General features: G+C 41.9%; 1 pseudogene; it reads right to left on the bottom strand.

The window, feature by feature from the left end:
- Positions 1 to 5,510, bottom strand: part of LOC142289914 (histone deacetylase 1 pseudogene) — a 55,046-nt pseudogene extending 49,536 nt beyond the window's left edge.
- Between the last annotated feature and the right edge of the window lie 21,712 nt (positions 5,511 to 27,222).

Below are 27,222 nucleotides of genomic sequence, written 5' to 3'. Positions count from 1 at the left end.
ATCAAAATCTATGACTACTTTGCATGCAACATGTTGTCTCAGCAAATTTTGCAATAAAAAATGCGATTATGTGAGCATGCATTAAATATAAGGCTATGTGGCCATGAGACAACATACTCACAGATTTTGCTGCGGAAAACCTGCGGATTTATCTGGATTTTTCATCTGGAGGTTTGCGCAAGTACAGACACTCCCCATGTTATCCTATTGGATTTGGTGAGTACTGCATCAATGCTGCAGTATATGCTGCGGCGGAAAATGCTGCGGATATCCCGCAGCCGCACGTAACTGCATGTCAATTATTCATGTCGAAATATCTGTGGATGTCTCGCCTTTCCACTATGGAGATAGAGGGCAGGATTTCCGCAGATTTCAGATTCTTTCAGATTAGTGAGGGTCTGAATTCTGGGACCCCCACTATTTGCTCAGTAGACCCTTGATAAGTGTGTAACATAGAAGATCGGAGCGCACAACTCCTGCCTCAGCAAATGTGGAGCGAAATATGGATTTCACAGAACGTTTCCTGAGCTGCGCACTTCTCAGGGGTCTTTTGAACAATTGATGGGATTCTCAGAACTTGGCCCACCTACTGAACTGAAGGGATTAATGGGACAAAGAAATTTAAAACCTTTGGCAAATGTTTAGTTACTCTCTATTAAACAGCTTTTTGATGTCATCAATCTTTAGATATTTGAGTAATTACACTAGAAGTGGGAGTACAAATGATATTATGCTATTACTGAGGTATTTGATGATATAAGGATTTCATAGAAATTTCAAATGATCGCAAGTTTTAATTGTTCTTTTGGCAGTTTCATTATTGTGAGTACAGGAATAATGACGCACGAGGTGACTGACGTGTGGGAGGTGACTCACTCTTTGTCATGTACAGGTGAGGGCTATAATGCAATATTTCTGTTCCTTCCTGTGTTACAAAGTAAAATCATCATGATATGCGATTAGTCATACGCCCGTATCTGTAAATTCTCACTACTTGAAATTTTCAGGTGAAACAGTGCTGCCTCTTTAATGTTATATTAGTTCTATTAATAACACAGTTATATTATATAGATATCAGAATAAAATCATAATTCTGCTGGATTTATAATGAAATATACAATATCTTAAATTTAATGAATAATTATTTGCTATGGAACATTTAAAACTAATAAAAGCTATGTTAAAATAATGTTTTACCAAAATTTATGTAAATATATCCCAGAAAAAAGGCAATCATAGCAACTTTTTTGCAGTTTGATTTCAGCTTTTGTTTAGTTCATTGCATTGTCAATTTAGTTTAGGATTTTTTATGCTCCTCTCAAATTTTTTATAGATCTTTTTCTATCATTAGAAGATTAATGTTTAATTAAAAAGAATAAATAGTAAGCTCATTGTGGTTAATACCCAATAAGTGACTGATTATTTCTAGTTTTGAGCACTGTAACCAACAACCTGGTGGAGCACTCTAAATTGCCTTTCTATGAAGGCTCTATATGGCTATGACTGGCATTGATATGACAGTGCTATGGCTGGGATTATTATGGGAGAACTGGAACTATCTGGGGCAGTGGGTCTTATAAGAGGGCAGTAGCAGATCGTTATATGGAAATACCGTGACTTGCTCTCTTAAAGTCAAAATAAAGAAGTACACAATTTTTGTAAGAATTTTAGGAAGTAAAGTTTGTATTGTACATCATAAGGAAGTAAAGTACATATTTCTGCCCAGCTTTTTTGCATTAGGAATATTAATTGATTGCAATTTACTTAATGTTTTATTTAAATCTAATGAATAACACCTACAATTGTAAACTTCAATTCTAGACTGAGAAATTCACTAGCATTTCTCTTTATATCCAAGTGCGTTTTGAAGAAAATAAATACAAAATATATTATCCTCATGTATCTAAATTGTAATATGAAAAGGAATTTTAAAAGTGATATTCCCCATGTGTCAAAAAGGAGTCGAAGTTAGTTGTGATATGCTGAAGAGTCCAACACAAAAAGAATACGACTCAATGACTCCAGGCATTGTAACTACAAACCAAAAAGTTTCCCAACAACTAGAGCAAAGGTTATCCAGCATTTATTTTTCCCTGAAGTTAATACATGCCATCTTAATCTTCCCATTACTTGAAGAACTTTAGTTTAACTATGTACAACGTTTTAGTATCCAACATGGTGCAGCAAAATCTGGATCCTAAGGCTAGACTCACACTAGCGTATGGCATCCGATGCGAGAGAATCGGATGCAATTTGCTAATAACCCCCGGCTCAGGCTCTGCTGCGAGCGTGAGCCGAGTGTCATGCGATCGGGTCACAGCTGTGAAGGTGAGGGTGGGCGCTGCGGAGAAGAGGGAGGGGTTAATCCCCCCATCGCCTCCATTGTCAGCCTGCGCATATATCGCACTGCATTGGGATAACATCCGAGTGCAGTCCGATGTTTCTCTCGCACCTATTCACTTGAATGGGTGCGAGGGATACGGCTCTAGCACAAAATCGCAGCATGTTGCCGCTTTTTTCGCATCCAGAATCTGGATGCGAGAAAAGCTGACCAACTGCTATCCCTCATTGACTAACATTGGTCAGAGTGCAATGCGAGATTTTCTCGCATTGCACTCGTCCGTTTTTTACGCTTGTATGAGTGTGCCCTAAAGGTGTGCACATTAAGGCCTGATTCCTCACTGCTGTTTCTCCACTTTTCTAAAGTATTTTCCACCTTTTTAGTGGCTTTTGTATCCGTGCCCTATATGTTGTCTATACATTTTTCCAAAATAAAAGTGCCTTTAACCCCTTCACAACACATGACGTACATACAGTTAGGTCCAGAAATATTTGGACAGTGACACAATTTTCGCGAGTTGGGCTCTGAATGCCACCACATTGGATTTGAAATGAAACCTCTACAACAGAATTCAAGTGCAGATTGTAACGTTTAATTTGAAGGTTTGAACAAAAATATCTGATAGAAATTGTAGGAATTGTACACATTTCTTTACAAACACTCCACATTTTAGGAGGTCAAAAGTAATTGGACAAATAAACCAAACCCAAACAAAATATTTTTATTTTCAATATTTTGTTGCGAATCTTTTGGAGGCAATCACTGCCTTAAGTCTGGAACCCATGGACATCACCAAACGCTGGGTTTCCTCCGTCTTAATTCTTTGCCAGGCCTTTACAGCCGCAGCCTTCAGGTCTTGCTTGTTTGTGGGTCTTTCCGTCTTAAGTCTGGATTTGAGCAAGTGAAATGCATGCTCAATTGGGTTAAGATCTGGTGATTGACTTGGCCATTGCAGAATGTTGCACTTTTTTGCACTCATGAACTCCTGGGTAGCTTTGGCTGTATGCTTGGGGTCATTGTCCATCTGTACTATGAAGCGCCGTCCGATCAACTTTGCGGCATTTGGCTGAATCTGGGCTGAAAGTATATCCCGGTACACTTCAGAATTCATCCGGCTACTCTTGTCTGCTGTTATGTCATCAATAAACACAAGTGACCCAGTGCCATTGAAAGCCATGCATGCCCATGCCATCACGTTGCCTCCACCATGTTTTACAGAGGATGTGGTGTGCCTTGGATCATGTGCCGTTCCCTTTCTTCTCCAAACTTTTTTTTTCCCATCATTCTGGTACAGGTTGATCTTTGTCTCATCTGTCCATAGAATACTTTTCCAGACCTGAGCTGGCTTCATGAGGTGTTTTTCAGCAAATTTAACTCTGGCCTGTCTATTTTTGGAATTGATGAATGGTTTGCATCTAGATGTGAACCCTTTGTATTTACTTTCATGGAGTCTTCTCTTTACTGTTGACTAAGAGACAGATACACCTACTTCACTGAGAGTGTTCTGGACTTCAGTTGATGTTGTGAACGGGTTCTTCTTCACCAAAGAAAGTATGCGGCGATCATCCACCACTGTTGTCATCCGTGGACGCCCAGGCCTTTTTGAGTTCCCAAGCTCACCAGTCAATTCCTTTTTTCTCAGAATGTACCCGACTGTTGATTTTGCTACTCCAAGCATGTCTGCTATCTCTCTGATGGATTTTTTCTTTTTTTTCAGCCTCAGGATGTTCTGCTTCACCTCAATTGAGAGTTCCTTAGACCGCATGTTGTCTGGTCACAGCAACAGCTTCCAAATGCAAAACCACACACCTGTAATCAACCCCAGACCTTTTAACTACTTCAGTGATTACAGGTTAACGAGGGAGACGCCTTCAGAGTTAATTGCAGCCCTTAGAGTCCCTTGTCCAATTACTTTTGGTCCCTTGAAAAAGAGGAGGCTATGCATTACAGAGCTATGATTCCTAAACCCTTTCTCCGATTTGGATGTGAAAACTCTCATATTGCAGCTGGGAGTGTGCACTTTCAGCCCATATTATATATATAATTGTATTTCTGAACATGTTTTTGTAAACAGCTAAAATAACAAAACTTGTGTCACTGTCCAAATATTTCTGGCCCTGACTGTATATGTCCTAGGTTGTGTCCCCGCCTTTTATGCCGGCTTGCACACTGAGCCTGCACCAATCCATACACATGACTGCTAATTAAATCAGTTTCATATGTCCAGCAGCGGGCCACATTCCTGATTGTATAGCCACCACCACCCAACATCAACAATGGAAGGTTGAATGTCTTCATAAACTCCACACACTTAGCATGTCCTTTAATGGTTAAATTAAAGCAGCCAAGTCTGTCTCCAGATAGTGAGTCTGCGCCACATTGTAGTACTCCAGCGCTGGGCAGGTACATCTCCATAACTTTAGTCATTACTGGCTTGAAAATGGCTTCATAGGATTCATCATCAATACCATCTCGAAGAGGGTAATTCACTGCATAGTATTTGCCCTTGCCAGCACCAATGTCCCTTAAGTCCCCAGTGCCTGGAAAATACTCTCCATATTTATGAAAAGAAACAGTCATGACTCTGTCAGTGGTATAAAAGGCTTCTTCCACACCATCACCATGATGAATATCAATATCAATATACAGTACCCGCTGATGATATTTTAACAGTTCCAAAATGGCAAGGACGTCATTCACGTAACAAAATCCTGAGGCTTCAGACTTCTTGGTGTGATGTAGTCCACCTGCCCAGTTTACAGCAATGTCTGTTTGCTGCTTGTTTAATTTTACAGAACTTGCTACAGAACCCCCTGCTGATAACTGGCAGAACTCAAACAATCCATCAAACACCGGACAATCCTCCCCAACGTTAAACCTCTGCATATGCTTGCTGTACTCGGACATGTTGTCTGGCCTGATAGAGCGTAGGAATTTGATGTAATCATCACTGTGATATTTTGTCATCTCTTCTGCATTGGCTTTGTGTGGTCTATAGATTTCCATCTTTCGGTAGAGGCCATAGTTCAAGAGCAGATTGTGTCATACGAATTCTGTGAGGCTTCATGGGATGTCCCTGCCCATAGTAATAGTTTCCAACTTCCCCATCGTAATAATAGCACACTTTCTTCTTTGTTCCCTGGGTGTACGCCATTTTCCTTCCTGGGCTCCAGATCCACTACAGCTCTGCGCGAACGTGCAAGACTACCTCAGCCAATCCCAACACGCCTCCCAGAGTCAGGATTCTAATTAAATCAGCCATCATGGGCCTTTAACAGGCGTTGATAGAGCGGAGCTCCACCAGCGGCTGGTAACCTGTTAAATCCTCCTGTCAATCTCTGACAGTGGCATTTAACAAGAGCTGGCGAAGAGGGGTTATTCTACATGGCCATCAATATGCCCACAATGTGAATGGTATTAGTAAAAATGTCAGCTTAGGGTGCAAAAAATAAGCCCTCACACAGCCCAATATCGTGAAAAATAAAAATGGCGCAGGTCTTGGAAAATTGCGACACAAGCAAAATTATTTTTTTTACACATTTCAGAATTTTTGTTTTACCAATTAAATAATAAAAAAAAACTATATATGCTTGGTATCTGCATAATCATACTGACCTGGAGAATCATATTGTTAGATCATTTTAACCTTATAGTGAACATGATAAGTAAAATACCCTCCAAATAATTGTGGAATTGCACTTTTTGCAATGTTAACTCACTTGGAATTTTTCTCCCATTTTACAGTACACTATGTCATAGAATTAATGGTTTCATTCAAAAGTACAACTCGCCCCACAGAAAACAAGCCCTCATAAGGCCATGTGGACGAGGAAAAAAAAAAGTAAAAAAGTTATGGCTCTTGGACAAGGGGAGGAAAAAATAAAAATGAAAATGCAAAAATTGCAGTCATCATGAGGTTAATAATTTGCAAATGACGACTTGAACTCTGTGACTTTTTGCAGCAGAGATTGAGGGGAAACTTTCCAAAGCCTCCTTAAAACTCAGACCTCCTTAAAAACTGGTGGTTTCTGCTGAGTTTCCTTTAACCCCTTCATGACTGAGGACGTAATGGTACGTCCTAAATCAAGAAGGGGTAATATCAGGGGTTAATCACAGCTCATACCTGTGGTAATGGCAGCCATCTATGAGACATCCATCACCAATCTGTAATAATAATAATAATAAACATAAACACCAAAAAAATGTATTATTTATTTTATTTTATTTTTATTTGAAATAAAATACAAAAAGCCCCCTCTTTCACCACTTTATTAACCCCATAATCACCCCTGCAAGTCCGACGTAATCCACATGGGGTCCTATGGCTTTTCAACTCGGCTACATCTGAAGATCACAGTGAGCGGCTATAAAACAAGACTGCCCTCTGTGAACTACAGAGAATGAATGAGCCGCTTAATCACCGATCACTTCACTCAGGTGACTTCCGGTCACAGCTGTGATGGTAAATAACCTGAGTGAGGTCACCTCTGAACACGCGGCTCATTCATTCTCTGTACAATAGACTCACAGACCAGGTCTGTGATTGGTTGCAGTCAGACGCTGTCACTCAGGTAAGGGGCGCATCTGACTGCAACCAGTCACAGATGAAAGCAGTGAATATGTAATAAAGGTAATAAGCAGGGAAATGGAGTAGCCGCAGGAGTGTACAGTCATGGCCAAAAGTTTTGAGAATGACACCAAAATTATATTTTTACATGATCTGTTGCCCTCTGGTTTTTAATTGTGTTTGTCTGATGTTTACATCACATACAGAAATATAATTGCAATCATATTATGAGTACCAAAAGGTAATATATTGACAGTTAGAATGCAGCAAGTCAATATTTGCAGTGTTGACCCTTCTTCTTCAGGACCTCTGCAATTCTCCCTGGCATGCTCTCAATCAACTTCTGAATCAAATCCTGACTGATAGCTGTCCATTCTTGCATAAGCAATGCTTCCATTTTGCCAGAATTTGTTGTTTTTTGTTTGTCTACCCATCTCTTGATGATTGCCCACAAGTTCTCAATGGGATTAAGATCTGAGGAGTTTCCAGGCCATGGACCCAAAATCTCTATTTTTTGTTCCATGAGCCATTTAGTGATCACCTTTGCTTTATGGCAAGGTGCTCCATCATGCTAGAAAAGGCATTGTTGGGTGCCAAACTGCTCTTGGACAGTTGGGAGAAGTTGCTCTTGGAAGACATTCTGGTACCATTCTTTATTCATGGCTGTGTTTTTAGGCAAGACTGTGAGTGAGCCGATTCCCTTGGCTGAGAAGCAACCCCACACATGAATCGTTTCAGGATGCTTAACAGTTGGCATGAGACAAGACTGGTGGTAGCGCTCACCTCTTCTTCTCCTAATAAGCTGTTTTCCAGATGTCCCAAACAATCGAAAAGGGGATTCATCTGAGAAAATGACTTTACCCCAGTCCTCAGCAGTCCACTCCCTGTACCTCTTGTGGAATATCAGTCGGTCCCTGATGTTTTTTCTGGAGAGAAGTGGCTTCTTTGCTGCCCTCCTTGAAACCAGGCCTTGCTCAAGCAGTCTCCGCCTCACAGTGCGTGCATAAGCACTCACACCAGCCTGCTGCCATTGCTGAGCTAGCTCGGCACTGCTGGTAGTCCGATCCCGCAGCTGAAACAGTTTTAAGATATGGTCCTGGCGTTTGCTGGTCCTTCTTGGGTGCCCTGGAGCCTTTTTGGCAACAATGGAAGCTCTCTCCTTGAAGTTCTTGATGATGCGATAGATTGTTGACTGAGGTGCAATCTTTGTAGCTGCGATACTCTTCCCTGTTAGGCCATTTTTGTGCAGAGCAATGATGGCTGCACGTGTTTCTTTAGAGATAACCATGGTTAACTGAAGAGAAACAATGATACCAAGCACCAGCCTCCTTTTAAAGTGTCCAGTGGTGTCATTCTTACTTAATCATTACTGATTGATCGCCAGCTCTGTCCTCATCACCACCCACACCTGTGTTAATGGAACAATCACTAAAACAATGTTAGCTGCTCCTTTTAAGGCAGGAATGCAATGATGTTGAAATGTGTTTTGGGGGTTAAAGTTCATTTTCTTAGCCAATATTGACTTTGCAAGTAATTGCTGTTAAGCTGATCACTCTTTATGACATTCTGGAGTATATGCAAATTGCCATTAGAAAAACTTAAGCATTAGACTTTGTAAAAATTAATATTTGTAGCATTCTCAAAACTTTTGGCCATGACTGTACAGCTGTGCCGGTGATTTGGTAAATATAGCTCACCTGCTCCAATTCCTCTATCCCCACCACCATTTTTAAGTGCCGGCCAGATACCCTGGATCAATTCTGGGTCGGAATCAGGTTTTTTATTAATCCGGTTAGACTCGCTGATCCAGGGTATCTGCGAGTCCACCTGTTACTACTTTGAAAACCCGTAGCAAAAGCGCTGAAAAATATTGACATGTTCATGCGTTTCATAACGCAGCAAAACCGGAGGTGGTTCACAAAACTGTTCAGAAAAAATCCTGACGTGTTTGTGTGTGTGCATGAGATTTCTGAAATTTCTTAGACTTTACTGGGACTGTAAAAGGAGTGTTTTATTAGCATGGATTTGCATTAAACCAAAGCAAATCCATAGCTAAAAACACTGCAAAAACGCCCTGTGTGAACATAGTCTAAGATCTTGTGCACACGCTATGGTTTCAAAATCTGCATGCCTTAACTGAAGCCAGCAAAGTCTGAAATTTCGGAAGTGATGTGCCAATGTTGTGTTTTTTTTCCTTGCAGATTTAGTGCAGAAAAAATCTGCAGGATATCAATTATTGGGGCGTTTTTTTCTGTTTTTGTTAGCCCTTCCGGTCATTGACTTGAGAAAATTGCACAGAAAAAAAAAACCGGACCAAAACTGGACTGTGTTTTTTGGTGCATTTTTCTGCCAGAAGGTGTAGATTTGATGCAGAAAATTTCTGCACCAAATCTGCAATGTGTGCACATGGTCTTACAGCAATTCCTAAAGTAAAAAGCTGTGTTTTTTTTCCACAGCAGAGTGGAAAACCATTTAATTTTTCTTATCAGGATCATGTCCAGTGACTTTGTTAACTACAATTTGTCATCAAATGTTCACCAAAAAATGACAACTAATGAAAACACTGAAGTATAAACTGATATAACATTATTTTTTTAAATTGTTTTATGCAAATCATGCTAACACAAAGTTGCTCTTAAAGTACCAGCAAAATCTATGAGATTAATTGTGCAAATTCTGTGCTTTGTCAAGCCCTGGAGTTAGTAATGGAGATATGTCTATCTGACACCCCCATTACTAATCCAGTAAGTGTAAAGTTAAAAAAAACACACATGCACACAGGATAAAATTGTTTATTTGAATAAAGACTCCCCCACGCTATCCCTAGTTCATCCATTTATTAAAAAAACTAAAATAAACATGAAGATCTGACATAATCCATTGGGGTTTCTCCTGGTCAGACCAGACCTGGAATTTCATATGCCCGTTCACATCAGTAACTCTAGGTCTGGCATTGACAGTGAGTTACTCCAGAGTTTGATATCAGTAACACATGGTGATATCAGTAACTCTGTGATAATTATTTTCTTTTAATGTTTACTTAGATAAATAGATAAGCCTTGATAAAGAATGAGTCAAGCAAAAAAGTTGTTTTTCATCTCTATCCATGTATTCACCAGACTTACATTAAAGTGGACTTTATTCTTTTTCAATCCTTTTGACTGTTGAAGTTATTATTCTCTAGTAACTCAGTGACATCACTGCGCGTGAGAAATTCCGGGTCTAGCGCTGACCGGGAGTGACTCTAGAGTTCAACCTCAGTAGCGCGTGGTGAAGTCAGTAGTGTTGATGGGTGAGCACTAAAATACCCAATGCTTGATTCGAGCTGATCAGATGCTCGGACAAACCTGACGTAAGTAACAAGTGTTATGAAAAGTCAATGATTGGCCTGTTCAGGCCTCTGCCCACATACAGCCAGCCATAAACAGAGAATTTCTGGTGTGAAGGAAGGTGAGGTTTTTACTTTTTTTTGTCACACTACATCTGAGAACATTGTCTTATCAGCTAGGACAACCATTCAAAGACTACAAATGGTTCTCCCTGGGGTGCCTGCACCCATCATGCAGTGATGCAAGCCTGTGTGTTGTGGTCATTGTTTCAAGGATTAAATATCAGAGCACCTGTGATACTCAGCCTAGCTCTGTGAGTACCTGAGCATGCTAATCCTTGATCAAGTAATGAGCAGCGTCGAGCACTCACTCATCACCAGTCAGTAACTCAATGATGTCACAGTGTGTGAGAAATTCCGGGTTTTCTGCTTACCAGGAGTGACTTATAGTGCCTTGTTCTCTGAACGAGGATCCATAGGTTGGAATACGGATACAAGGGACTTTATGGGACCACTACAGAATGGAATACGTCAGATTTTTTTTTTACTTTTTTAAATAAATTGGTAAACATGGGATAGTGTGGGGAAGTCTTTATTTAAAGAAACAATTTTTTCCTCATGTGTGTTTTTTTAACTTTACACTTACTGGGTTAGTAATGGGGGTGTCTAGAAGATTCCTCTCCATTACTAACTTTTTGGCTTTATGTCAGCTGGCAATTCACAGCTGACATCAACCCCCCAAAATATTACCTGGATTGCTAATGCACCAGGGCAATCGGGAATAGCCAGGGCGAAGAACCAGAATTGGTGCATCTAATGTAATGTGTTTTGACTGGTTTAACTTAATAAATACCTAATAAATACCTAATTTAAAAAGAACAGTGTGAGCTCCCCTTTTTTTGATCACCAGCCAAAGTAAAGCATACAGCTGGGCTTTGATTTTATCAGCCTGGGAAGGCCCATGGTTATTTGGCCCTTCCCAGATTAAAAATATCATCCAGTCGCCCCAGAATTGGCACATCACAGTAGATGCACCAATTCTGGCTCTTCCCCTTGGCTCTTCCCAATTGCCCTGGTGCATTGGAAATCGGGGTAATTTTTTTTGGGTTGATGTCAGCTGTGAATTGACAGCTGGCGTCCAGCCCATGGGTTAGCAATGGAGAAACACACACACAGGAAAAAAATATTTATTTGCATAAAGACTTTACCACACTATCTCTATTCACAAATGCTGGGTACAATGGCAATGCTCATCAGAGCAGCTGGCTGAATGCTTAGCGAGACTCGACAGCTCTAATAAGCATTGTCATCACCCAGGGTCTGTGGAAAGCTATACTTTACTGAAATTCACAGTCGCTGGAGTTGCAGTTGTGGATTGAGAATTACATCGGAGTTTCATGGGAACATGTTTTTTAATAAATTGGTGAATGAGGGAAAGTGTGGGGGAGTGATTAAATAAAACTATTTTCTTTTCGTGTGTGTTTTTTTAACTTTACACTAACTGGGTTAGTAATTGGTATGTCTGGTAGATGCCTCTCCATTACTAACCCTTGACTTGATCCCAGCTGACATTGCACAGCTGACAACAACCCCCTTAACCTATTACCTCAATTGCCACTCAACTGTCAATTACCTGCACTATACTGCGGTGGACACCTGTGGTTCTCTCTTCGACCTCATACATTGCACACTGATGAAGGTCCGGTGAGGACCGAAACATCTGTGCTGGTCCTTTTCTTCCACTAATAAATCATCAACTTTATCATCACTTTTAAGTGCCAAGTTTGTTATTCTTCATTTTGATGGGACAGGATAAAATTTGTGCATCACCAACAGAAGTGCCATGTTTATCAACATCAATCTTTCCTGTATGATTGTAAGCTGGGATAACTGTCAATCACTGGTAGAACCACCCACACGACTCATACATACAAACACCAAGGATTTCAAGGAATAACAAACAACTTATATATCTTTTACCCTATTTTATATTTTTTACCACAATTATATATATATATCACTCTGCTTTGCTTCTCCTTCATACCATGCTTTCCAGAGATTGGACTGCATGTACAATGTGACCAGGGCCGCCATCAGGGCATTACTACTGTGACTCCTGTAGGGGGCCGGGTGGGCAGAAGCCAGGATGGGGGCCCGGCTGACAGCCCGGGCCCCTCCCCTTTCATTCATCTGCTCACCGGGCGCCAAGGGCAGGGGCCACCATTAGGGCAATGAGGAGGCCCGGGCCATTCATAGAGAGCTGCCACCTCTCTTCCTGCTCTGCAGATCAGGACAGTAAACGTACCGGACCACAACGGAAGCTGCAGGAGCTGAGAAGGTGAAAGACCTGTAAATTCAGGACCTTTCATGTCAGCTGACTAATCATGTGCCTGATCTCATCACAGGAAAAGTGACTGGATTCTGCAGCCTCCGTGCAGATCCCAGTGTCTCCTCTCCTGCTGTGCACCATCTGGAAATGCAAGATGAGGTAATGTGTGTGTGTGTAACATGGGGGTGCTGCAGCCTGTGTGTGTAACATGGGGGTGCTGCAGCCTGTGTGTGCGTGTGTGTGTGTGTGTACAGGCTGTGTGTAACGGGGGGTGCTGCAGCCTGTGTGTGTGTACAGTCTGTGTGTAACATGGGGGTGCTGCAGCCTGTGTGTGTTCAGGCTGTGTGTAACATGGGCGTGCTGCAGCCTGTGTGTGTGTGTACAGGCTGTGTGTAACATGGGGGTGCTGCAGCCTGTGTGTGTGTGTGTACAGACTGTGTGTAACGAGGGTGCTGCAGCCTGTGTGTGTGTAACATAGGGGTGCTGCAGCCTGTGTGTGTGTACAGTCTGTGTGTAACATGGGGGTGCTGCAGCATGTGTGTGTGTACAGGCTGTGTGTAACATGGGCGTGCTGCAGCCTGTGTGTGTGTGTACAGGCTGTGTGTAACATGGGGGTGCTGCAGCCTGTGTGTGTGTGTAACATAGGGGTGCTGCAGCCTGTGTGCGTGTGTATATATCTTTATTTTTATATAGCGCTAATATATTCCACAGCGCTTTACATACATCAGGAACACTGTCCCCATTGGGGCTCACAATCTAAATTCCCTATCTGTATGTTTTGGGGTGTGGGAGGAAACCGGAGTACACAGAGGAAACCCACGCAAACATAGGGAGAACATACAAACTCCTTGCAGATGTTGTCCTTGGTGGGATTCGAACCCAAGACCCCAGCGCTGCAAGACTGCAGTGCTAACCACTGAGCCACCATGCCGCCCAGTGTATATATGTGTACAGGCTGTGTAAGACAGGGGTTGCTGCAGGCTGTGTGTGTATATGTGTACAGGCTGTGAAAGACGGGGGTTGCTGCAGGCTGTGTGTGTATGTGTGTACAGGCTGTGTAATACGGGCGTTGCTGCAGGCTGTGTGTGTATATGTGTACAGGCTGTGTGTGATATAGGGGTGCGCAGGCTGTGTGTGATATGGGGGTGGCACAGGCTATGTGTGATATGGGGGTGCCTCACGCTGTGTGTGATATGGGGGTGCTGCAGGCTGTGTGTGATATGGGGGTGCGTGTGTGTGTGTGTGTGTGTACAGGCTGTGTGAGATAGGAGGGGCAGGGCGTGTGTGATATGTATGTGCATAATATATAGATATAGATATTTATTATAGTTTTTCAAAGAGTGGCGGCAGGACTGTGGAAGGTTTGAGGGGTGGAGGTGGGGCTGGGGTGGAGCCTGGACGAAGTCTCAAGGGGGCCCGAAAATTTTGACAGTATGGGGCCCTAAAATTCCTAGTGGCGGCCCTGAATGTGACAGCTTCCCTTTGAATATTATTTTTTGCTTAACAGTATTTTTTGCTTTTTTGGGTGTACAGTAAAGTCTCTTTTGACAAAGGAAAGTAAAAATAATCTGCAGATCTACATGGTCTGTAACGTCTGGGTTTAAGGACAGGATTGTAATTCTAAACCTCATACATTTTGGCTTTCATTCTAAACGATCGAAATCTCTGATGCCTTAAGCATGCTTGGAACAATAGTTTTGCTACTGTACTGACAGGCTATTCTCATTAATTCCATGGATAATTCTAATTCAAACGCAATTTACATTGTTTTTATTCCAACTGTTGACATAGCAGCAAAACTAAAATGATGCCTTTTCAAGTATAACAATATTCGATGTATGTTTTCTCAGGATATCGACTCCTGGAACAAAGCAATGGCATGCCATGACTTGATCGGCCTTTACAGCAAGTGCTTGTAGCTGAGAATGTGGCAATTTATATGAACAGTTTTATACTGTGGGAATGCTTTACAATGCAGCCACGTATGTGCTTATCCAGGTTTGCTCTTTAGGTAAACTGTCACTCTTTACAAAGATTTTGATGTATGATTAGGGTAAACAGTTTACATAGCATATTGGATTGTATGTGCATTAGGTTCAAAGGAAATTTAGCTGAAAGGATATTTGCTCAAAGCACCAATCATTTAAACAATGGATGTTTCCTTAATAAAGCTTGGTGTCTTCTCTGCTTAATGTTCCACATTTGCTGATAAACATTAGAACTATAAATAAAATCTAGAATAAAAATAAACTGTGGACACAAAATAAACTCTCTATTAATACATGTTAAGAGACTGGACCATTTTTTTTAAATCTGAGATATATGGTATGTGTGCTAGAGATGAGTAAATAAATTTGCAGGATTCTAGTCCAGCAGTATTCCATGGTTGCCGGACAGAAGCTATGTGAAAAGTTTCCTGCCTGTTTGAATTTACAGCACCTTTTCTGTTTTGTAAACCTACACAATGTCATCGTTGTGACGTTGACACACATATGAAGCTGCATTGTGAGGGAGGGCACCAGGATTTCAGTAGGTGAAAGGCGATTCACAGATATCCCATCTGGTGGCAGCAGAATACTGACATGGCAACTAAAAAGGATCCTACAAGTCAACCGGTACCTTGACGGTTCAGGGGCTTGGCCACTAGAGAAGTCATCCGGTACCTTGACGGTTTAAGGAGCCCAGTTGCTCGAGTTCTGTCCTCCGGCTCTTATCATCTGGGGCCACCCCGTTCGATATCAAACTTTAGTGAAAATGCTTTTCACACCCCTGTATCTCCAGCTTGACTTGAGGTTCACACCATCTTGCCTTGTGTCTCCTTTTCTTCCAGTGTATGTGATCTTCATAACCAACCGCCTACATGTCTGTTCATTCACTGCTTCTAGAATGAACAATCACTTTCCCTGTCAACGGACTCCTCCCATTAGGGGCTAGTCCCAACACTTAACTACTTCTGGCCCTATAGTCCAGTATCTTGCTTACTAAACATCCTCATATAAAAACTATGCATTACGCCATCACAATATATCACATTACACTAAAATTCACATAACACAATATTTCCAAAAGGCACACGACACGGTTCACAATACACAAATTGACACAATTGGTTTCTTCAGAGGTAGGAGCATAGCCATAGTCCACTACTCTTACAGAAACACAGGAATGATCTTTGCTGTTAATTTTCTTCAGACTGGAAGCAATTATGTGAGAAAAGGTCTAGGATGTGTTCCTGTGTATCAGGAGAAGAAAAAGACTAGAAATTGCAGCAAAAAAATTCTTTCACAGACTTCTCAGTGTGTTATGGTGGTCTGCATGTATGTAATGACAGATTAACTTTTCAACATAGCTGTATATTGCACCTTTTCATGGTTTGCATGATAATTAAGAACATCTTATTACATGGCTGATAAATGACAAACAATATTATGTATTAAATATATTTCAGACTCTTGGTTGGAGGTTACGAAAAACGTTGGATGGTTTGCATTTTCCTGATTCTTCGTTCATCAACATGCATTAGTAACTTCTCTTTTGGACAATTAATAACCTGAGCATAAGGATTCAGTCACAACTGCTTATAAAATTTGCAAGTGCAATGCGAGCAAACATCGTATTGCACTCACACCAATTTTAACCAATCCAATGTAGAAAAAAATCTGCTGGGAATCCGTGGTAGCAATAAAAATTAACTTTTATTTTATTTTCTTAAAAGATTATTCATCACACCGGCAATAACAATATCGACCTCATAGGTGGTTACATGTGATAAACAACGCGTTTCAGCAGCGGTGCCTTCTTCTGGTCTGATAGCTATTGTTACAGAATAACTTTTAAAACTAAATATCTCCCTTGTGCACACTCCCACAATTAGCAAGCTAATTCATGTTACCATCTGATGTGGGAGTGTCCGCAACTGGGTTACAGACTAAAACCATGTAACGAAACCACATGAAAACTACATTATTTTAAACTTTATCAATTGCATAATAATTCCATATTAATAATATAAGTATAAATACATCATTAAATACTAATCAATCCATTTTTATATGTCACATTGAAAAAATACAAAAATTGTACAAAAAACGCAATCAGTTATATCTACACCATAAGCATTATATCTTTCCAATAATATTAAATCCACTAGGTTCTATTTGGAAAAACTCCCATTACAGATAATATACATAAAATTCCTATACTGAACAAGCATTTTTTGAAAAGACCTTCAATAGCATTTTATTAGATCCTGCCTACTGTTCACACTTGCAGAAATTCTAGTTTCTATATCAGATTGAAAAAACACACAAAAACTGTGCAAAACCGCAATCAGTTATATTTATAGCATAAGTATTATAGCTTTCCAATATATAAGAATAAATCCACCAATTTCTATTAGGAAAAAACCCATTGCACATAATATACAAAAAACTCCTATACTAAACAACCATTTTTTTTAAAAGACCATCAATAGCATTTAATTTGATCCTGCCTACTGTTCAGACCAGTAGGAGTTCTGGTTTCTAGCGTGAAAATCCACTTGCTTGGTTTAAAAGTTTTTTCTATAGTTACCCCCTCTGGTTGGTCTGTATACTTTTTCTATTCCCCTAAATTTAAATATAGAGACGTATCCCTTATGCACCACAGTAAAATGTATAGAAACTGCGGATATACCTGTCAAGTGTGAATTGGGTATATCCGACAGATGTTTCCGGATTCTCTTTTTAAGGGGTCCTATTGTACACCCTACATACTGTATACAGCAAGCTTCACACTCAATCAGGTATATCACGTGGTCTGAATTGCAATTAATGAAGGAACAAATGTTATATTTATCTCCATTAACCAATGAAGAGAAAATGTTACTTTTAAATACAAAGCTATAACATTTGCAGCGAGACGCTTCACATTTAAAAAAACCCACAAGTTCCAACCACGTTTTTGACTTTATTTGTTGTTGTGATATAAACCTACTAGGTGATAAAATAGTTTGAAGTGTGGGTGCTTTTTTTGCAACATATCTGATTTCATGATTTTTTAATATTTCTTTAATTTTCAGGTCTTGATCAAGTAAGGGTAAATATTATTTCAAGATGTTTCTTAAGCCCGCTTCACACACTACAATATATCTTACGATGTGTCGGCAGGGTCACGTCGTAAGTGACGCACATCCGGCATCATAAGGTACATTGTAGTGTGTAACAGCTACGTGCGATTGCGAATGAACGGTAAAACGTTCATCGCATGCATGTCGTTCATTCCTCATGAATTGAACGTCAGGTTGTTCATCGTACCCTGGGTAGCACACATTGCAGTGTGTGACACCCCGGGAACGATGAACAGAACTTACCTGCGTCCTGCGGCTCCCGGCCAGCAATGCGGAAGGAAGGAGGTAGGTGGGATGTTTACGTCCCGCTCATCTCCGCCCCTCCGCTTCTATTGGCCGGCTGCCGCGTGACGTCGATGTGACGCCAAACGTCCCTCCCATTCTTTTAATAATTCCTTTCTATCAATGTTGTCCACTATATTTTTTGCTTTATCAATAGAACACCACACAGGATAACTACGTTCTCTTAATCTAGAGCTAATTTTATAGACTTCATTATTGTAGGACTGCAATTGTGTACTGTTCCTTTTTGTGCGAATAAACTCACCTACAGGTATGTTCCTAACAACATGTCTAGGATGACAGGATTTTCTACAAGAAGTTTGATATCAAGAAAATTAATTTCTGTTTTATGAATATTTTTAGTGAATTTTAAATTAAAATTGTTCATCAATATACTCAAAAAACATGTTTGCTTCGAATTCTGTTCCCTTCCAAATTGTCACTAAATCATCAATGTACCTCCCCAGCCAAAACAAAGAATCAAAAAACGGATTAGTAGGGCAATATAAAAATTTCTCCTCCCAAACCGGCATCACAATATTAGCCAAGGATGGTGAGAAAACCACACCCATACTTACTCCCTTCAATTGTAAAAAGTAACGTCCATCAAATGAAAAATAGTTATGGCTGAGGAGGTACACAACTGATGCTATAAAAAAAATCCTTGACAGTTACTTCATAGTTACTGTATGTGTTCAAAAAGTATATTAGACTTGTGATTGCTACATCATGTGGAATTGATGGATATAGCCCTATTACATCACATGTTATCCAAAAAAAATCCTTATCCCAAATATGATCTTCAATTACTGAAACAATGGATTTAGTATCCCTGATAGTACTAGGAATACATTTTATTAATGGCTGGAGATAGTGATCTATCCATTCTCCCAACTTTTCATTCAAACCCCCTATCCCTGCCACAATGGGTCTAAGGGGAGGGGGGGAAAGTGTCTTTGTGAATTTTATTAAGGGAATGATATATAGGAATAATTGAATGTTCCACTATGATATAATCATACAACTTCTTGTCTATTGCTCTTGTGCACAAACCTTCATTTAATAATATGGAAAATTCTTTCTTAAATCTATCTGTCGGGTCTGAAGATAATTCACAATACATCTCTTTATTTTCAAGAGCCTTTAAATTACGTAATCTATATATTTCAGAATTTAATACCACTATGGATCCACCCTTATCAGAATTTTTAATTAGTAAATCTTTATTCTCTCTTAAATCCTTCAGTACTTTTCTTTCTGCTGCATTTAAATTATCCATACTATCACCTTCTATTTTAACCCTTTTAATTTTAACCAATAGAGCAGACCCCATCTGTAATTATATCTCTGAAATCTTCTGCGTACGGGGAAATCACAGAATGCCGCAAGTGGCTCTGTACCTCGGCAAAAGAAGTCAATGGGTGTGTGCAGCACACGGATTGCACACGGACAGCACGTGGACATGCATTTTTAACATGAAGTTTTACATACAGTCAAAAGATAGATAGATAGCTGGATAGGTAGAAAGATCGGTAGATAGATACAGAGATAGATGTGCAACAAGAATATCATGTTCCACCCTCTTGCATATTGTAAGCTTGTACCCTTTAGTGCCTTTCATGTGGCACTAAAGGGTGTTTAGCCTTGTTTTTAGCCCCAAATTCACTATTCCACCCAAAAAAATGACGTGGGTACCCCCTTATTTTTTTTAGCCAGCTAAGGTGAAGTAGACGGCTGCAGCCAGCAGACTTCGGCTGCCAGCTTTACCTTGGTTGGTAATCCAAAACAGAGAGCACCCCATGCTATTATTTTAAATTATTTATTTAAAAGTAAATACATTATTTAAAGCAAAAAAATATGGAGTCCCCCTCAAATTTGATCACCAGCCAAGATACAGCACACAGCTGGGGTTTGGTTTTCTCAGACTGGGGAGGCCCATGGTTATTGGGCCCTCGCCATTCTAAAAATAGCAGGCCACAGCTGCCCCAGAAGTGGCGCATCCATTAGATGCGCCTATCCTGGCACTTCACCTTGGCTCTTCCCATTACCTGGTGCGGTGGAAAATGGGGTAATAAATGAGGTTGATGTCAGCTGTGACTTGCCAGCTGACATCAAGCCCTGGTATTACTATTACTAATCCAGTAATTGGAAAAAGGAAAATAAATTTTATTTGGACTAAAACCCTCTGACTACAGCCCTTGTTCACCAATTTAATAGAAATTTTAACCCAAAAAAAGTTCGACGTAATTCATATGGCGGTCCCACAATGTTCCCCAAAAGCGAACCTGAAAGATATAAAAAGAGAAAATTATTAAAGAAACAAAGGGAAGAGATACCCTTTTTCACTAATTTATTTCCCTGGCAAATGTCTAATCCGTGTCTAGCGTAATCCGATAAGGGGGTCCCACGACGATCACATACTTGCTGCACCAGTCAATGAAGAAGAAAACATTCCACATTAGCTGGGAGAGCAGTCACTGCAGGCTCACACACTGCTGTGAAAAGCACTGTAGTGACCTGAAATGAGCTCATGAGTTCAGCCCAGGTCACCTTAGGGGCTCACACAGCAGTGTGTGAGTGGCCACGGGCGTGACGAACCGTGATGTCATGAGGTTAGCTCAGTTTAATGCCTATGGCAATGAACTCAGCTGAAATCATGGCGTCACCGCTCGTCACTGAGTTCTGCTGTGTGAGCTCCTGCAGTGACCTGGGCTGACCTCATGAGGTCATCTTAGGTCACTGCAGTGCTTCTCACAGCAGTGTGTGAGGCTACAGGGACAGTTTTCCCAGCTCTGTTCTTCATTGACTGGGACAGTGAGAATGGGATCATCATGGGACCCATTTATTGGATTACGCCAGACCCATATTAGGGATTTGCCAGGGAAATACTGTAAATTGGTGAGAGGGTGTCTCTTGTCTTTGTTTAATATTTTTTTTTAATGTTTTTCAGGTTTGCTTTTGGGGAATGTTGTGGGACGTTGCTATGGATTACGTTGGACATTTTTGTTAACACTTGTAATAGATTGGTGAACGAGTGCTGTAGTTGGGGGGTATTAGTCCAAATAAAATGTATTTTCCTTTTTTCAACTACTGGATTACTAATGGGGGTATCTAATAGATTCCCACCCATTACTAATTCCAGGGCTTGATGGCAATTCCCAGGTGACATCAACTCCATTGATTACCCCACTTGCCCCCACACCAGGGCAATCGGAAGAGCCAAGGTGAAGTGCCAGGATTGGCACATCTAGTGGATGCACCACTTCTGGGGCAGTTGCAGCCTGCTATTTTTAGGCTGGGCAGGGCCTAATAACCATGGGCCTTACCAGCCTGAGAATACCAGGCCTCAGCTGCTTGCTTTACTTTGGCTTGTGATCCAATTTGGGGGGGACCCCACATTTTTGTTTTAAATTATTTATAAATAATTTAAAATAACAGTATAGGATGCCCTCTGTTTTGGATTACCAGCCAACGTAGAGCTTTCAGCTGTGGCCTGCAGGCTGCATCTGTTTGCTTCACCTTAGCTGGCTAACAAAAATAAGGTTGACAAAATGAATTTGGGGCTAAAAACAAGGCTAAACACCCTTTAGTGCCACTAGAAAGGTACTAAAGGGTGCAAGCTTACAAAATGCAATGGGGCGGGACATTATGTTTGTGTTGAACATCTATTTATCTATCTATTATCTATATAATTTCTACTATCTATCTATCTATCTATCTGTCCACTCAGCCTTTGACAGTATGCAAAACTCCATGTTAAAAACACGTCACATGGATGACACGGATGTCACACGGATAACACATGGACGACATACTGTATGTATATCCCACGGAGACTAGGCGAGGGGAAAAATGCACTCGCATAGCACTCGCATGACATATGGAATGACACATGCACGTCACTCGCATCTCACTCCAAGACACTTCAGGAGCAACAACAGAGCTATATTTTACATACAGATGTAACTGAACCTTACGGCTCATTTTCAAGTGCTGTTTATAATCAGCCCCCATAATTTCCAGTTGGTACCACCTAGAAAATAGAATCTCAGCAGATTTTGTACTCACTTTCATAAGGTAAAAGTAACACCTGTGTCCCTGTAAAACTGAGATAAATCATATGATTTCTATTGACTAAAGATGGGCTGATTTTTTTAAATTTAAATATGCCACCTTTATCGAATGTTTCCAGAAAATTTGATGCTTGGCAAGTAATGGGTTGCAAATCTCAAAAAATGGAAAACCTCAAATTAAAATGTGTATAATAATCTTAGGTCTCCTAGAACTGTACTGAGCTTTTTAATGTGAACATAGTCACATAATATCCATGTTACCTCAACCTATCTGGCTAAAGGAAAATGGATGGTAACCAGTAATAATTAGCAGTTTACTCAACAAAACACTGCAGCATTAGACTTTAATTGTAAAAATGCATCTTTTTTTGGGGCAGATCCTATTCCTGTTGATGGTGTATAGAAGTGTAATATTGGATTATTACAAAAAGCAATTATGTGCAATGTTTTTAAACAAGTAGAAGTAGACAGTTGCATTTCAATTCATGGAATGTTAAGATTTTCTTTAGGTAAAAGAAAAAAAAGAAAAAAAATGGCTTGTCCATCTCACAAGTCAGAAAGTATTTTCTGTAAAATATAAGCCTTAATCCAGAATTTTTTTGTATAAGCAAAATTAGGACAGAGGTGTATATGTGGTGGAACGGTGGCTCAGTGGTTGGCACTGTAGTCTTGCAGTGCTGGGGTCCTGGGTTCAAATCCCACATGACAACATCTGCAACGGGTTTGCATGGGTTTCTTCCGAGTTCTGTGGTTTCCTCCCATACTCAAAAAACATACTGCTAGGGAATTTAGATTGTGACCCCAATGTGGACAGTCTTGCTAATGAATGTAAAGCGCTGTGGAATTAATAGCGCTATATAAGTGAAAAATATTATTAAACTGTCCTCCTTGTTTGCAGCAGGGCTACCATCAGGGCATTACTGCCCTAACTGGTGTATGGGGTCGGGTGAAGAGGGGGTCCTAGCCAAGATACTTACTTTGCTTTATTAAGCCGCTAGCAGGGCCCCCCCCTTCGCTGGGCCCCAGTTACAGCCACGTTACCTCATGGCTAATTTCCATGTGATGCACTTCAGGTGTCTCGCATACAAATTAGCAAAGTGGTTGCACCAGCATCAGTGGGGCAGAGCAGGAGCGTCATCCTGCAGCCCAGGATGCATCAGCATGATGAGGTCATCAAGCTGCAACCTCATCACACTGCTGAAGGCAATGCAGAGATGGTGAGTACGTAGCGGCTGGCTGGGAAAGGTAAGCACTCCATGAGCTGAAGACAGGAGCAGGAAGATCGCCAGGGATGGTAGAGGGACCCGCCAACCCACAGTCCCTGTTTTGCTTCAGCCAGATGGGCGTCTGAGGGCACATATCCAGCTAAAATGCATCGTGGCACAGAGAGTAAGCTGCGTGATGTGGGAGCCATGGAGGGTGAGTACATTTTTTTTGTTTGTCTTCTTGCTGTGGACATATATACCAGGACTGTGACATATGTACCATGAGGGGCCCAAGAGGCAGACATATATACCAGGAGGAGCCCAGGAGTGGGACATATATACCAGGAGGGGCCAAGGAAGGGGATATATATACCAAGAGGAGGATATATATACCAGGTAGGGGACAATTAAACCAGGATGAGGATATCTATACCAGGAGGGAGACATATATACCAGGAGAGGTGCAGGATGGGGACCTATATGCCAGGAGGGGGACATATATGCCAGGATCGGAAGAAATTAACCAGGATGGGGACATATATACCAGGAGAGGCCCAGGAAGGGGACATATATACCAAGAGACGAGAAAATAGGGGGGAAGCCAGCACTGCTTATGAGTGGGATGCAATTATGACGAGATAAAAAGTGTAACATTCACAAATTCATTCCTACTGTATCAATTCAATGAGATTTTTAGCAAATAATTGATCAATGATTTGAGCCCCCCTGCCCCGTCACGGCAAATCTCTATAAGGGGGGTCCCTACACTACAGTATATAATATACATGTGTACCATGTGGTCTCGTGTGATGTGCAGGACCATATAGGAACACCACCTACCTGAGAAGTGTCAGAACCGCTCCCATGCTGCAAGGGCTGACAACTGCGAGTAGAGAGGCAGTCCAGGTGCCTGCCACTAGCACAATGTCTGAACTAGCCCCAGCAGTGTCAGACCTGCAGACATGGATGAAGGGCGGAACAGCCCCAGGCAGGTGGTGCTTAAGTATTAATGCCTATGGAACAGGGGGCGGTGGCTGTGTGTGAACAGGCACCAACATGCATTTTGATGGCGACAGGAGGAATTTGCAAACCACACTGGGCGTGCACGGCATAGTGGTGGTCAACCACTTGACCAATAAACGAGAAAATAGGGGGGAAGCCAGCACTGCTTATGAGTGGGATGCAATTATGACGAGATAAAAAGTGTAACATTCACAAATTCATTCCTACTGTATCAATTCAATGAGATTTTTAGCAAATAATTGATCAATGATTTGAGCCCCCCTGCCCCGTCACGGCAAATCTCTATAAGGGGGGTCCCTACACTACAGTATATAATATACATGTGTACCATGTGGTCTCGTGTGATGTGCAGGACCATATAGGAACACCACCTACCTGAGAAGTGTCAGAACCGCTCCCATGCTGCAAGGGCTGACAACTGCGAGTAGAGAGGCAGTCCAGGTGCCTGCCACTAGCACAATGTCTGAACTAGCCCCAGCAGTGTCAGACCTGCAGACATGGATGAAGGGCGGAACAGCCCCAGGCAGGTGGTGCTTAAGTATTAATGCCTATGGAACAGGGGGCGGTGGCTGTGTGTGAACAGGCACCAACATGCATTTTGATGGCGACAGGAGGAATTTGCAAACCACACTGGGCGTGCACGGCATAGTGGTGGTCAACCACTTGACCAATAAACGAGAAAATAGGGGGGAAGCCAGCACTGCTTATGAGTGGGATGCAATTATGACGAGATAAAAAGTGTAACATTCACAAATTCATTCCTACTGTATCAATTCAATGAGACTTTTAGCAAATAATTGATCAATGATTTGAGCCCCCCTGCCCCGTCACGGCAAATCTCTATAAGGGGGGTCCCTACACTACAGTATATAATATACATGTGTACCATGTGGTCTCGTGTGATGTGCAGGACCATATAGGAACACCACCTACCTGAGAAGTGTCAGAACCGCTCCCATGCTGCAAGGGCTGACAACTGCGAGTAGAGAGGCAGTCCAGGTGCCTGCCACTAGCACAATGTCTGAACTAGCCCCAGCAGTGTCAGACCTGCAGACATGGATGAAGGGCGGAACAGCCCCAGGCAGGTGGTGCTTAAGTATTAATGCCTATGGAACAGGGGGCGGTGGCTGTGTGTGAACAGGCACCAACATGCATTTTGATGGCGACAGGAGGAATTTGCAAACCACACTGGGCGTGCACGGCATAGTGGTGGTCAACCACTTGACCAATAAACGAGAAAATAGGCGGGAAGCCAGCACTGCTTATGAGTGGGATGCAATTATGACGAGATAAAAAGTGTAACATTCACAAATTCATTCCTACTGTATCAATTCAATGAGATTTTTAGCAAATAATTGATCAATGATTTGAGCCCCCCTGCCCCGTCACGGCAAATCTCTATAAGGGGGATCCCTACACTACAGTATATAATATACATGTGTACCATGTGGTCTCGTGTGATGTGCAGGACCATATAGGAACACCACCTACCTGAGAAGTGTCAGAACCGCTCCCATGCTGCAAGGGCTGACAACTGCGAGTAGAGAGGCAGTCCAGGTGCCTGCCACTAGCACAATGTCTGAACTAGCCCCAGCAGTGTCAGACCTGCAGACATGGATGAAGGGCGGAACAGCCCCAGGCAGGTGGTGCTTAAGTATTAATGCCTATGGAACAGGGGGCGGTGGCTGTGTGTGAACAGGCACCAACATGCATTTTGATGGCGACAGGAGGAATTTGCAAACCACACTTGGCGTGCACGGCATAGTGGTGGTCAACCACTTGACCAATAAACGAGAAAATAGGGGGGAAGCCAGCACTGCTTATGAGTGGGATGCAATTATGACGAGATAAAAAGTGTAACATTCACAAATTCATTCCTACTGTATCAATTCAATGAGATTTTTAGCAAATAATTGATCAATGATTTGAGCCCCCCTGCCCCGTCACGGAAAATCTCTATAAGGGGGGTCCCTACACTACAGTATATAATATACATGTGTACCATGTGGTCTCGTGTGATGTGCAGGACCATATAGGAACACCACCTACCTGAGAAGTGTCAGAACCGCTCCCATGCTGCAAGGGCTGACAACTGCGAGTAGAGAGGCAGTCCAGGTGCCTGCCACTAGCACAATGTCTGAACTAGCCCCAGCAGTGTCAGACTTGCAGACATGGATGAAGGGCGGAACAGCCCCAGGCAGGTGGTGCTTAAGTATTAATGCCTATGGAACAGGGGGCGGTGGCTGTGTGTGAACAGGCACCAACATGCATTTTGATGGCGACAGGAGGAATTTGCAAACCACACTGGGCGTGCACGGCATAGTGGTGGTCAACCACTTGACCAATAAACGAGAAAATAGGGGGGAAGCCAGCACTGCTTATGAGTGGGATGCAATTATGACGAGATAAAAAGTGTAACATTCACAAATTCATTCCTACTGTATCAATTCAATGAGATTTTTAGCAAATAATTGATCAATGATTTGAGCCCCCCTGCCCCGTCACGGCAAATCTCTATAAGGGGGGTCCCTACACTACAGTATATAATATACATGTGTACCATGTGGTCTCGTGTGATGTGCAGGACCATATAGGAACACCACCTACCTGAGAAGTGTCAGAACCGCTCCCATGCTGCAAGGGCTGACAACTGCGAGTAGAGAGGCAGTCCAGGTGCCTGCCACTAGCACAATGTCTGAACTAGCCCCAGCAGTGTCAGACCTGCAGACATGGATGAAGGGCGGAACAGCCCCAGGCAGGTGGTGCTTAAGTATTAATGCCTATGGAACAGGGGGCGGTGGCTGTGTGTGAACAGGCACCAACATGCATTTTGATGGCGACAGGAGGAATTTGCAAACCACACTGGGCGTGCACGGCATAGTGGTGGTCAACCACTTGACCAATAAACGAGAAAATAGGGGGGAAGCCAGCGCTGCTTATGAGTGGGATGCAATTATGACGAGATAA

The sequence above is a fragment of the Anomaloglossus baeobatrachus genome, chromosome 2 (genome assembly GCF_048569485.1).
Source record: "Anomaloglossus baeobatrachus isolate aAnoBae1 chromosome 2, aAnoBae1.hap1, whole genome shotgun sequence".
Lineage (NCBI taxonomy): Eukaryota > Metazoa > Chordata > Amphibia > Anura > Aromobatidae > Anomaloglossus > Anomaloglossus baeobatrachus.
This window is presented reverse-complemented; position numbering and strand designations above follow the sequence as displayed.